The following is a 14217-nucleotide window of genomic DNA, read 5'->3' as shown; positions in this document are numbered from 1 at the left end:
GGACCCGGAAAGCCAAATAATTACGGGGGACAACTAATGAACAACAGGGACAGGAGTGCTGTCAAAGGGTCAAACGAAGGGAACCGGACAGGGACACCGAGCAGAGAACCCCGGACAGCGCCCACTGCTCCTCAAAGTGTCAAGGGAATCAGTGGACGCCGCCCAGAGGAACTCTGCCCGGAGGCGTGAATGGACGGAGGATTGGAAATAGGCCCCACAGTCACAGGAGACTCCATCGGCCAACCTCCTCACCCTGGTTTTATAGATGGCCAATTTAGCCAGGGCCAGGAGGAGGTTGACCAGGAGGTCCTGTGACTTGGTGGGGCCACGGACAGGGAGTGCATAGATAAGAAGGTGAGGGGAAAAGTGCAACCAAAATCTTAACAAAATATTCATGAGGAGTTGGAATAGGGGCTGCAGCCTGGCGCACATCTACCTCACGCTGCAAAAGGGGTAGGTGTCCGGGATTGGGGTGAACTGCGCCAAGTACATGCCTGTGCTCACGGACCCATGAAGGAGCTGCCAACTGATATCCCCGGCGGGCCTCGGAACCAAGGTGGAATAGAGGCCGGCCCACTGGGGCTCCTCACCCTCTAGGGATGGCAGTAGATCCCGCCACTTTGTGTCAGGGTGGGACGTGAGGGTGAGGATGTGAAGGGTGTGGAACACGAGCGTGTATAGATGTTTCCTTGGTGCGGTCTGGAAACGGACCGGATGCAGCTCGTGTAGCTGGCTCACGGTGAAAGGGTGGGGGAGCCGGTCAGGTCCACGGAGCAGGAGCCCGATGAGATGGTCCAGAGGGCCTGGCATGGAGGGTGGGCACGTGCGCTTGCAAAGAGTCAATGCTGGCTGGCTACTGATTCAGGCCAAAAAGGTGGTGAAAGGGCACGGCAAGCCCAGCAAGCAGCGGAGTCCGAGAGGCAGGAGCCTGAGGCAGATGGTAAGTGTCCAATGGGGGTGGTGAAGGGGGCAGCAACAATGGTGGTGGAGGTGGGTGTTAGGGCAGGGGCTAGGGTGTCCCCACTCTGGGGTACTCTCTCTGCACTGGATGCTTCCCTGACCCTGATCATTACATATAGTTCATAGCAAATACAATTACTGCAATGGTGTCAAGTAATGAGGTACGTGCAGGAATATCAGATTTAGGGACTACAACAGCTACCCTCAGAAGTTGCCCACACAGGAAGAAAAGGTGTGAATGGCTTTATCAACCCAAATTCCAGTCATCAAACCTTTCTGTCAAAAAATGAATTGTCACGTGGATGAACTACCCCATTGCAAATACAAATGTTCCAAATAAAGAACTCATGCGAGTGATGTGCCTGCAAAAGGTACACTTGCTTAGAACAGATTATTATAAATTAATTCAACAAACACTTAGATTTTTTTTCCTGAAAGATGAAAAGATTGAGAGATGTGTGAAAAAACAGGCAAGTTGAATTATGTTAATTTCATTTTTCGTTACTGAAAGTGACTTTTCTTTTTGTTCTCAAAATTATTTGTTTCCAACGTGGCAAAATTGTTTAAAATCTTTCTAGATCCAACATAACTTGTGACTATTCAGTAAATAGCTAGGACCAGATTCTGATCCCTTTACTCATGCTGAGTAGTAATTAACTACAATAATTAACTCATCTCATTTCAGTGACACTACTTATAAAGTTACATGCTATACAGCATAAATAGGGTGTCAAATTATGGCCCTAAATAATTGCCATCTTGTACACTTAATTATTAATTTAATAGTTTCCATTATTTTTCTGTTTACAGCACCAACTCTAATGTCATCTACATAGCAGTATGGGATTTATCTAATTTCTTTACATATTTATTTCTCTTATGATTCAGACCTCTAGATTTGTGGATCAAAAAAGAAACATCCTTTAAAATGTGCTCATTAAAAGGACATTTTCAAAGTACATAAAACTAAAAAAAAAAGATCTGAGTGTTTTTTAATTAGCTTCTGATCTCTAAGTATATGAAACTCAGGCAATGAAAGGGATCTTTTGTCTAATTAAACAATGTGTTTTAGATAAGAAATTTTAAATAACCTTCTGAGTTGTGACCATGCATGGGGATAAGATTCTTTGCTTTTCCTTCTGTTTGCTTTATCACTTTCAATATATGACTTCCAAAAATTTATGGTTTGTTTTCTGTGTGTGACAAAGATAAATTGTTTGTTCATTTGCTTTAAACACAAGTTCTAACGTTTGGAGTCTATGCAATCAATCTATTTACAAGAGAAACTCAGAGACATAAAATACAGCATATAAACACAAACATAAATCTATTTCAGATGCCACACCTTCTTCTTAAGAATATGATTTGCATGGTAGTGAATGTATTCTTTTCAGTATTTTCTCATTTAACAAAAAATTACAGAACTGAAAAAATAGCAATGAACTTAGCAATGAATTGGCAGTTAGTATATCCTCTATCAAATCCTTCTTTAAGATCACTTCTTTCATTTCTTTTAGAGATTACCCAACAAATACTAGACATGATGAAGTTCAGAGGAGTTGGGTGAGATAACATGTTTTATTGGAACAACTTCTGTGTTCAACATGGCTACAACAACACTGCAAACAACATGATGAAGTCCAATTGGGTATAAATGGTATTTATTTATTTTTAAAAATGTGCATATGTTAATTGTATCTCTGCCTCTTAACCTTTGCAAGCAGCTATTTTCTTAGGAATAGATTGACAAAAGGCTTTGGTATCTAAATTCCTGGGTCCACAATTTAGGTGTCACTGGCATTCACAAAACTCTCACTCGTTGTCACCTAATCCTTGAGGTGCCTAAATTTCCACTTTTATAGTCCCCTACTCACCTAAGTTTCTGCATATGGCCATGTGCATAGCTACCTCCATATAAGTGCCCAGGCGTCTATCCCATGCCTAAGCACCAATAGAAGCCTGAAACTAGGTATTGTCCCTACTTGACCTGCAGGGCACAATCAAATAGGCATTTTCAGAAAATGTCTAACTCCATACAAAATAGCCAGCTGGGAGGTGTCACTCATAACCCTTAGCCCAGTGGTTACGGAATTTACCAAGGATGAGGGAGACCCCATTTGAATTCCCCTTCTTCCTGATAGGGAGCAAGGAATTGAATAGGGGATCTTCTACCTCTCAGGAGACTGCCCTAACTGATGGGCCATGGAATATGCCAGTAGGGGTTTCTCTCAGTCTCTCCTGTTGAAGCTGTTCCACCATGTATAAGTAACTAAAGATATATTGTGCAAGAGAGAAATCATGAGAATGACTCTATAGTCTCGAGATTACCCTCACCTGAAGAATGGGAGACAAACGTTCAAATACTTCTTTGTCCTCTTCATGCAAAGGGGGTGACTTCAATCAGGCTCTTACACCTCTCTGCCCAGCTTGTGTGGAGTTAGGTGGGTACTATCACCTTTCTCACAAGCAATGCCTGACTACAGGAGAGGGTTCCTGGCTGCAATAATCAATGAAGCTATGCCAATCAGCAGCAATTCTGGATATGGTCCGAAGGGGGTTGGACCAGGGACTGTGTCATCCTGTGTGTGTGTAAACAGTGCCCAGCACATTGTGGCTACTAGAATATTACCACTAATTAATAAAATAATGTCTGGAGACAGAGAAACAAAAATTTTATTTTGAGGTTCCTGCAAATATTTTTATATCAAGAAAAAATTTCTACAATTGTTTGCTCTTTACATATGGAATGACTGATATGGCATTTAATGAACTAGGGTAGCAGTATGGCCTAGAGACAAACCCAGAACTAGGAATCAGACATTTCTAAGTTCTGATTCTAGCTTGGTCACTGATGTAGCAAAGAATCACTTTTTCTCTAGGCTCACTTTACAGGGGTGCATAATTAAGTTAATAAATCCAAAGTGCTCTGAATTGGCAAAGCACTTTATAAATACATACATGCGAAATTACAACAGTTTTTAAATACATATCGATTTGCAGTACTTTTATAACCCCTGTCTTCCAAGTATCTGAGTGCCTCACAGGTTTTAATTTATATATTAGATAATATTTCTTTGTCAGAATACTAGAGATCTGATAAGAAGCAGTAAAAACGAATATTATTCTGTCCTATACTTTAAGACCAAATGCCATTTTCCTCAGAACTAATAATTCATAGTGAAACAAGGCTGTGCTACTATAGACATTTTTGTCTGTTTGAAAAATATATAAAGTAGCATGTACTCCAGTAGCTAGCTAACAAAAATATTCAGCCACAATGATAAAAAAGAATAAATAATTCAGCGTGATCTACAATTAGTCACCAAGTAAAAGAGCATATTATTAAAAAAAATATAGCGCATTAGGTCTTAAAATAAAAATCTCAAAATAAGTAGCTAGACAAAATACGCAAGTGTGTTAATATCAATTGAGTTTAAGAAATACCAAGAAAGGGGCACAGTCTCATGTTCTAGTCAGCACGTGTAAGAGTTACACAGTCAGGCTCAAAGATGACCAATTCCTCCAATTTTTGAAGATTTGTTTTAATTCATTAATTTTTGTGATAATTCAAATGGTGCTGTAAATATATCCTAAGGAATTGATTAGATGCACTATTTTAAAAAAATATATTCCAATCCAATAAGAGTTCTCAGAGCAGATGTAAGCAGGGGAATGGAGAACTTTCCTGGCTTATATACTACCCTTGTGAAGTGGTCTAGCGAAAGGATCCGAGTCCTCACTCCCACTTCCTTTGCCCAGAGGCCTGCCTGACTGAAGGGCTACCCTTCCACTCTCCTGTGTGGCAGAGTCCTTGTAACCCCAACAAGGCTGAGCCCAGGATTCCTGGGGGGCTTGACACCCAACCTTGTCCTGGTCACTTAGGGCAGGGGCTAGGGTGTCCGCACTCTGGGGTACTCTCTCTGCACTGGATGCTTCCCTGACCCACTGATCATTACATACAGTTCATAGCAAATACAATTTCTTAAACAGCAATTAATTTAAAAAAAATAAGGAAAAATGGGAAAGGTTAAAGGAAAACATATAACCCCGCTCTGTGGCATGGGGAGGTCACAAAGAGTGTCTCTGGAATGTAATGGCAGTTCAGTGGGTTCCTCACAAGTCCCAGGTCTCCTTCTTAGGCCCTGGCTGTGCTGCAGAGATTCTGCAGGTCGGACGCTTGCTCTGGCAGTGTCCATATGCTCTCAGGCTCTAGGTGGCAGGACCCCTCACTCTCCCCAGCTGCTCACCACACTCAGCTCAGGACTGCTCCAGCTCCAGCTCCTGCTCCACCCTGCCTCAGCATGGCTGCTGCTGCTGATCAGCCTCCAGCTCCCTGGGCTGCTTCTCTGGCCCCTCTGGCTCTGGTTGCTGCAGCTCTGCTCCCAGCACAGGTCTGCTCTGTAGGCTGCTTCTGTGACTCTGTTCCCTGTACTGACCTGCTTCATGGGCTACTTTTCTGGCCCCTCTGGATCTGGCACAGCTCTGCTCCCCAGCTCAGCTTGGGCCCCTCCTTTCTCATTAGCTCAGTCCCACTCTGTCTGACCCAGGCAATTCCAGCTCACATGGAGGACAGGACCCCCCTTGTTGGGTCGCCCTCAAAGTTATATAAGTATGATAGAATTATAATTATGTAGTAGTAGAAATAAAGATAGACAAAAGAGTATATAGGTATTGTAAAAGGGTATGAACATCAGTTCCATGTTGTTGAATTTCACTCTGTAACAAATGCAAGACCAAAGTGCTAATTATTTCAGGCTGGTACAGGATAAAAAGTCTGTGCTGGAAAATGATAAGAACTTTGAGAAAACAATGCTGTTCTTTAAAACAACACCCTGATGCTCTTCCCCCGCGGGGGGCCCTTGTCATGCCTATGTAAATCTTGGTATCCAAAGAGGGAAAAATAGATAGTGGGATAAAACTTGTTGAATGAATTAAGAGTCATAGATTGTGTTAAGTAAAAGAATGAATGATAAGTGCATGGAATTGAGAGCCTGAAGCAGGGAAATAATTGGTTAGTAAATGGTGCCAGCCTAATCCTAAGAATTTCAACCTTGGTATCAATGGGCCGAAGAATATGCAAAGTGGAGATAACCGAATTGACCCCCAGAGGGTGAACCGGAATCCACCCAAAACGCATCAAGGAAGAACAAGAAGATAACACCTAGCCATCATGGAGCCGTCACGGATGTACCACCTGCTGATTGAGCTGATTGATGGTCATCTCAATTGTTAATTCAGCATGATGAAGCAACTTCCATAGATTTGTATTGAACCAGAGACCTATAAAAATTGGGTCCAGGGACTGTGTTCTTTGAATCTGGTTCTACGACCACCCTTCAAGAGCATTGGATGTGCATCTGACAACAAATCGGCTCCACTCTCATGTCCAGGCCACCTGGCCAGTGACTTGGCATGAACAACCTTTTTGCAGAACCTGTGTGAATGTCTGTGTGTGGGAATGGATTTATATAGAAATTGCATATAGTAATATTTTGTTGTATTTACAATAAACGTGGCATTTTGCCTTGTCCCTCTTACAAGATCCTGTTGTTATCATTTTTATTAGTGTAACACCCTGGCCTCCTGACTCCCTGATTAGCCTGCCCAACCTGTCATTCAGGCTGACCTGGAGCATTGGCCTCTCCCCATTGATTCCTGGGAACTGTCAGTCTCAGGGTCATGATTTCCCATGGACCCTTCCCCCCTTTTTTTTTGGTACTGGGAGCTAGCCAACCAAAACACCCCCACTGAGTTTTAGCAAGGGGACATAGTTCCCTTACACAGACAAGCACTGGGGATGCTAGAGATGTTGACCAGTCCTCTATAGCAGTTGAAACATAGGAAACAAAGGGTAGAAGTAAATGATTAGTTTTCAGAATGGAGAGAGGTAAATAGTGATGTCCCCCAGGTGCCTGTATGAGGAGCAGTACTATTCAATATATTCATAAACAATCTGGATAAAGGGATAAACACTGAGGTGGAAAAAATTGCAGATGACACAAAACTACTCAAGGTAGTTAAGTCCAGAGCAGACAGCGAAGATTTACAAAGGGATCTCACAAAACTGTGTGACTGGGCAACAAAACGGCAGGTGAAATTCAATGCAAAGTAATGCACATTGGAAAACATGTCAACTATACATATAAAATGATGGGGTCTAAATTTCCTGTTACCACTCAAGAAAGAGACCTTGGAGTCATTGTGGATAGTTCTTTCAAAAAGCTAACAGAATGTTGGGAATCATTAAGAAAGGGATAATAAGGGAAAGGGATAATAAGACAGAAATATCATATTGCCGCTATATAAATCCATGGTACTCCCATATCTTGAACAGTGCATGCAGATGTGGTCGCCCAGTCTCAAAAATAAAAGATATATTGGAATTGGAAAAGGTACAGAAAACAGCAAAACATGATTAGGGGTCTGGAACAGCTTCCATATGAGAGACGAATAAGACTGGGACTTTTCAGCTTGGAAAAGAGTTGACTAAGGGAGGATATGATTGAGGTCTATAAAAGCATGACAGGTGTGGAGAAAGTAAATAAGGAAGTGTTATTTACTCCATCTCATAACTCAAGAGCTAGGGGCCACTCAATGAAATTAATAGGCAGCAGGTTTAAAACAAACAAAAGGAAATATTTTTTCACACAAAACAGTCAACCTGTGGAACACTGTGCCAGAAACACCTTGCCAGAGGTAAAAAAAAAAAAAGCTGAAATACTCAATGCTTTTTTTGCTTCGGTCTTCACAAATAAGGTCAGCTCACAGGATTGCTGCACTGGGCAACACAGTATGGGGAGGAGGTGAGCAGTCCTCAGTGATGAAATAACAGGTTAAGGACTATTTAGAAAAGCTGGGTGCGCAGAAGTCCATGGGTCCAAATCTAATGCATCCAAGGGTGCTGAGGAAGTTGGATCATGTGATTGCAGAGTCATTGGCCATTATCTTTGAAAATTTGTGGCAATTAGGGGAGGTCCTGGATGATTGGAAAAAGTCAAATACAATGCCCATATTTTAAAAAGGGAAGAAAGAGAAGCCGGGGAACTACAGACTGGTGAGCTTCACTTCAGTCACCGGCAAAATCATGTAGCAGGTCCTCAAGGAATCCATTTTGAAGCACTTGGAGGAGAGGAAGGTGATCAGGAACAGTCAACATGGATTTACCAAGGAAACGTCATGCCTGACCAACCTGATTGCCTTGTATGATGAGATAACTGGCTCTGTGGACTTGGGGAAAATGGTGGATGTGATATATCTTGACTTTAGCAAAGCTTTTGATACAGTCTCCCACAGTATTTCTGTCAGCAAGTTAAAAAAGTATGGATTGGATGGATGGACTATAAGGTGGATAGAAAGCTGGCTAGATTGTCAGGCTCAACGGGTAATAATCAATGGCTTGATGTCTAGTTGGCAGCCAGTATCAAGTGGAGTACCCCAGGAGTCGGTCCTGTGCCCTGTTTTGTTCAACATCTTTATCAATGATCTGGATGATGGGATTAATTACATCCTCAGCAAGTTCGCAGATGACACTAAACTGGGGGGAGAGGTAGATACGCTGGAGGGTGGGGATAGGATCCAGAGTTTCCTAGAAAAATTGGAGAATTGGGCCAAAAGAAATCTGAGGAGGTTCAACAAGAACAAGTGAAGATTCCTGCACTTAGAAAGGAAGAATCCCATGCACTGCTACAGGCTGGGGACTGACTGGCTAAGCAGCAGTTCTGCAGAAAAGAACCTGGGGATTACAGTGGATGAGTCAGCAGTGTGACCTCATTGCCAAGAAGACCAATGGCATATTGGGCTGTATTAGTAGAAGCATTGCCAGCAGATCGAGGGTAGTGCTTATTCCCCTCTATTCGGCACTGGTGACGCCACACCTGGATATTGCATCTAGTTCTGTTCCCCACACTACAGTAGGGATGTGGACAAATTGGAGAGAGTCCAGCAGAAAGCAATAAAAATTATTTGGGGGCTGGGGCACATGATTTATGAGGATAGGATCATAGAATCATAGAATATCAGGGTTGGAAGGGACCCCAGAAGGTCATCTAGTCCAACCCCCTGCTCAAAGCAGGACCAAGTCCCAGTTAAATCATCCCAGCCAGGGCTTTGTCAAGCCTGACCTTAAAAACCTCTAAGGAAGGAGATTCTACCACCTCCCTAGGTAACGCATTCCAGTGTTTCACCACCCTCTTAGTGAAAAAGTTTTTCCTAATATCCAATCTAAACCTCCCCCATTGCAACTTGAGACCATTACTCCTCGTTCTGTCATCTGCTACCATTGAGAACAGTCTAGAGCCATCCTCTTTGAAACCCCCTTTCAGGTAGTTGAAAGCAGCTATCAAATCCCCCCTCATTCTTCTCTTCTGCAGACTAAACAATCCCAGCTCCCTCAGCCTCTCCTCATAAGTCATGTGCTCTAGACCCCTAATCATTTTCGTTGCCCTTCGTTGTACTCTTTCCAATTTATCCACATCCTTCCTGTAGTGTGGGGCCCAAAACTGGACACAGTACTCCAGATGAGGCCTCACCAGTGTCGAATAGAGGGGAACGATCACGTCCCTCGATCTGCTCGCTATGCCCCTACTTATACATCCCAAAATGCCATTGGCCTTCTTGGCAACAAGGGCACACTGCTGACTCATATCCAGCTTCTCGTCCACTGTCACCCCTAGGTTCTTTTCCGCAGAACTGCTGCCGAGCCATTCGGTCCCTAGTCTGTAGCGGTGCATTGGATTCTTCCATCCTAAGTGCAGGACCCTGCACTTATCCTTATTGAACCTCATTAGATTTCTTTTGGCCCAATCCTCCAATTTGTCTAGGTCCTTCTGTATCCTATCCCTCCCCTCCAGCGTATCTACCACTCCTCCCAGTTTAGTATCATCCGCAAATTTGCTGAGAGTGCAATCCACACCATCCTCCAGATCATTTATGAAGATATTGAACAAAACGGGCCCCAGGACCGACCCCTGGGGCACTCCACTTGACACCGGCTGCCAACTAGACATGGAGCCATTGATCACTACCCGTTGAGCCCGACAATCTAGCCAGCTTTCTACCCACCTTATAGTGCATTCATCCAGCCCATACTTCCTTAACTTGCTGACAAGAATGCTGTGGGAGACCGTGTCAAAAGCTTTGCTAAAGTCAAGAAACAATACATCCACTGCTTTCCCTTCATCCACAGAACCAGTAATCTCATCATAAAAGGCGATTAGATTAGTCAGGCATGACCTTCCCTTGGTGAATCCATGCTGACTGTTCCTGATCACTTTCCTCTCCTCTAAGTGCTTCAGGATTGATTCTTTGAGGACCTGCTCCATGATTTTTCCAGGGACTGAGGTGAGGCTGACCGGCCTGTAGTTCCCAGGATCCTCCTTCTTCCCTTTTTTAAAGATGGGCACTACATTAGCCTTTTTCCAGTCATCCGGGACTTCCCCCGTTCGCCACGAGTTTTCAAAGATAATGGCCAAGGGCTCTGCAATCACAGCCGCCAATTCCCTCAGCACTCTCGGATGCAATTCGTCCGGCCCCATGGACTTGTGCACGTCCAGCTTTTCTAAATAGTCCCTAACCACCTCTATCTCTACAGAGGGCTGGCCATCTCTTCCCCATTTTGTGTTGCCCAGCACAGCAGTCTGGGAGCTGACCTTGTTAGTGAAAACAGAGGCAAAAAAAGCATTGAGTACATTAGCTTTTTCCACATCCTCTGTCACTAGCTTGCCTCCCTCATTCAGTAAGGGGCCCACACTTTCCTTGGCTTTCTTCTTGTTGCCAACATACCTGAAGAAACCCTTCTTGTTACTCTTGACATCTCTTGCTAGCTGCAGCTCCAGGTGCGATTTGGCCCTCCTGATATCTTTCCTACATGCCCGAGCAATATTTTTATACTCTTCCCTGGTCATATGTCCAACCTTCCACTTCTTGTAAGCTTCTTTTTTATGTTTAAGATCCGCTAGGATTTCACCATTAAGCCAAGCTGGTCGCCTGCCATATTTACTATTCTTTCGACTCATCGGGATGGTTTGTCCCTGTAACCTCAACAGGGATTCCTTGAAATACAGCCAGCTCTCCTGGACTCCCTTCCCTTTCATGTTAGTCCCCCAGGGGATCCTGGCCATCTGTTCCCTGAGGGAGTCAAAGTCTGCTTTCCTGAAGTCCAGGGTCCGTATCCTGCTGCTTACCTTTCTTCCCTGCGTCAGGATCCTGAACTCAACCAACTCATGGTCACTGCCTCCCAGATTCCCATCCACTTTTGCTTCCCCCACTAATTCTACCCGGTTTGTGAGCAGCAGGTCAAGAAAAGCGCTCCCCCTAGTTGGCTCCCCTAGCACTTGCACCAGGAAATTGTCCCCTACGCTTTCCAAAAACTTCCTGGATTGTCTATGCACCGCTGTATTGCTCTCCCAGCAGATATCAGGAAAATTAAAGTCACCCATGAGAATCAGGGCATGCGATCTAGTAGGATGAGGGATCTGGGCTTATTTGGTCTGCAGAAGAGAAGAGTGAGGGGGGATTTGATAGTGGCCTTCAACTACTTGAAGGGGGTTCCAAAGAGGATGGAGCTAGGCTGTTCTGATTTGTGGCATATGACAGAACAAGAAGCAATGGTCTCAAGTTTCAGTGGGGGAGGTCTAGGTTGGATATTAGGAAACACTATTTCACTAGGAGGGTGGTAAAGCATTGGAATGGGTTACCTAGGGAGGTGGTCGAATCTTTATCCTTAGAGGTTTTTAAGGTCTGGCTGGGATGATTTAGTTGGTGTTGGTACTGCTTTGAGCATGGGATTAGACTAGATGACCTCCTGAGGTCTCTTCCAACCCTAATCTTCTATGATTCTGTGATCCTCCATGATACATTTTAATATAAATCATTTACATATAAATATCCCAGTGCTAATGTACTAATTATTTCATAAGAATCATGGCTTTTATAGTACATTGTGTGAAGATACTACTGGGAGAAGATATTAATGTAAGAAGGCAAAATGCAGAGGTGCCATCTGATGATTCCTTTACAATTGAACTTCGGTGAATAAAGATGGAGGTGGCATTACTCCCAGAGGCAGCTTCACTGCAACCCTATCCTTATTTTCTCATAAAATGAAAACATTTAACGATTTAACAAAATTGTGATTTTAATTAAAGCTAATTAAAATGTGAGTGTTAAAAGTGTCATTTAGATTCATGGGTGAATGTAAAAAAATTAATTGCCTTTTAAATGTCATTTATAGTCTAATGGTGACAAGGATATTCATGTGCTATTTTCCTTGCAATGATCCCTGGGGACAAACTACTTGGCCTTCAGCTTCATCGTTTATCTACCTGGGAATGGAATCATTGCTTAGTTAAAAAGGCACAAAGGTTAATATTATTCTTTAATCATATCACTGATGTGTCAGATCCTGTTATACATTATATCCAGTATAGCATCACGTGACATACGTTACATAGCTTCAGCTGGCAATTTCTTTTATGATGCCTGGAAGCTTAAAAAGACAATAACATTCTGCCCTTGATGATGCAGATGTCATCCCTTTGCAATACATTCTTTTCAACAAAATATTCAGTCCCTTAGACATGTAATTTTTTTTTTCAAATCTGCTTTCATTAGGTAGCAAAAACAGAGTTCAGATAAGGTTTCTAAATGCTGCTTTCATTCTGCAGAAGACTTTTGGTACCCATTTAATAAAGTTGTACAGATAAGAACAGGACATACTAATTAGAAAACTGCTCTTTGGAAAAGCAACAATTTTGACGAAGACACAATATTGCTCAGAACAACGTATTACAAGAGTTAACCTTTTGGGGTCAAAATCCATTGCACCATTCTCAAACAGAGAGTCAGCTTTCACTCTAAGGGACCACTACATTCATGGATATTTGAAAAAAAAGGTAAGTGTTAGACTAGCTAAAGGAAGATAAGAATATTTTTCCCCATGAAACTTGGAATCCCTAATTAACCAACAAATGCTATGGGACAAATATTACTATGTAGGCACTGGCTGGTGCAAGAAGCAATAAAGTCTCACGGTTCTCTGTAAATGATAGTCAAAGAGGTACCATCCAATTCTGAGTAAAAATTTCCTTCTGAAACATTTTTTTCTTGGAAAATACAGATTCAGGTCAAATGAAACATTTTGCAAATTCATGCAGAATTTGCCTAATTATTTGGGTAAAAAAATTTGTTTTGAAATATTCAAAATTTGAAAAAAGAAAAGGAATGTACTTATGCTCTAATAAATTTGTTAGTCTCTAAGGTGCCACAAGTACTCCTTTTATTTTTGCGGATACAGACTAACATGTCTGCTAATCTGAAACATAAAATTTGAAATGTTTCATTTCAACATGTTCTAAATAAAACATTTAGCTTTGAAACAAGTTCAATTTTAGTTCAAAAAGATTTAAACAACATAAACAAAATATTTATTTTAAATATAATTATATTATATTATATTTTATAAAGTGTTTTGTTTGACCCAAAAAGATTTTTTGACAAATATTTGGTTTATCGAATATAGAAAAAAATAATTTTGGGTGAACGCAAAACAAAATGTTTTTCCCCCCCAATTTTTCAGAATGTCCAGTGAACTGAAAACTCAATTATTCATATATCTCTACTAGCACTATCCCTCTCCATTTTCTCGTACACCAGAAGAGAAATTTAGTGTAATCTTACATATACTTGTGTTGAATTATTTCTTCAACTGAAGCAATAGTCTCCCCTTACTGACTGCCATCATTCTGGGTTTGTACTTTGTACTTTGAAAAATCCTTTCAAAAGAACCTAATTGACTTAAGAATATAAGTTATTTATAGCATTTTTTTAACCTTGTTGGTCCCAGGATCTGAGAGAAACAGGGTGGGTGAGGTAATAAAACCTGTTGAAAATCAGTTAGACATTCTTGGAAATCCCACCCTTATTGCTTATGGTCCTGTGTTTAAATGACATTTCACACTGCACATTACTGTCTGCAGAGAGGAAAGATGAGTTGGCTCTTGGGAAGGAATGAGAAAGCTAGAGGCTCAAGTCAAACTGATGATTAAAATGCTGACTCACTGAAACTCTTTTCACCCTTTGTGATACATGATCATCTTCTATGACACTTAACCCTTATGAAAGTGTGGAAAATATTCACATTTTTCTGCTTCTTCAAGCAGTTAACGTCATTTATAAGTGTAGTGGCTGCTCTAGGCCACCATAATTTGCTTGCCTTCCTAGGTTTTTTTTTCTCTAGAGTTAATTGGTATAGAAAGCATC

General features: G+C 42.0%; 1 long non-coding RNA gene across 1 annotated transcript; it reads left to right on the top strand.

Annotated features, from left to right (window-relative positions):
- Positions 1-7672: 7672 nt before the first annotated feature.
- On the top strand, positions 7673-13991 carry LOC122457657. The gene is made up of 3 exons (XR_006277310.1): positions 7673-7817; positions 12535-12538; positions 13981-13991. It is a non-coding gene; the product is annotated as an uncharacterized LOC122457657 (long non-coding RNA).
- Positions 13992-14217: the final 226 nt, after the last annotated feature.

Source organism: Dermochelys coriacea, chromosome 1, assembly GCF_009764565.3.
Source record: "Dermochelys coriacea isolate rDerCor1 chromosome 1, rDerCor1.pri.v4, whole genome shotgun sequence".
Taxonomy (NCBI): Eukaryota; Metazoa; Chordata; order Testudines; family Dermochelyidae; genus Dermochelys; species Dermochelys coriacea.
This window is presented reverse-complemented; position numbering and strand designations above follow the sequence as displayed.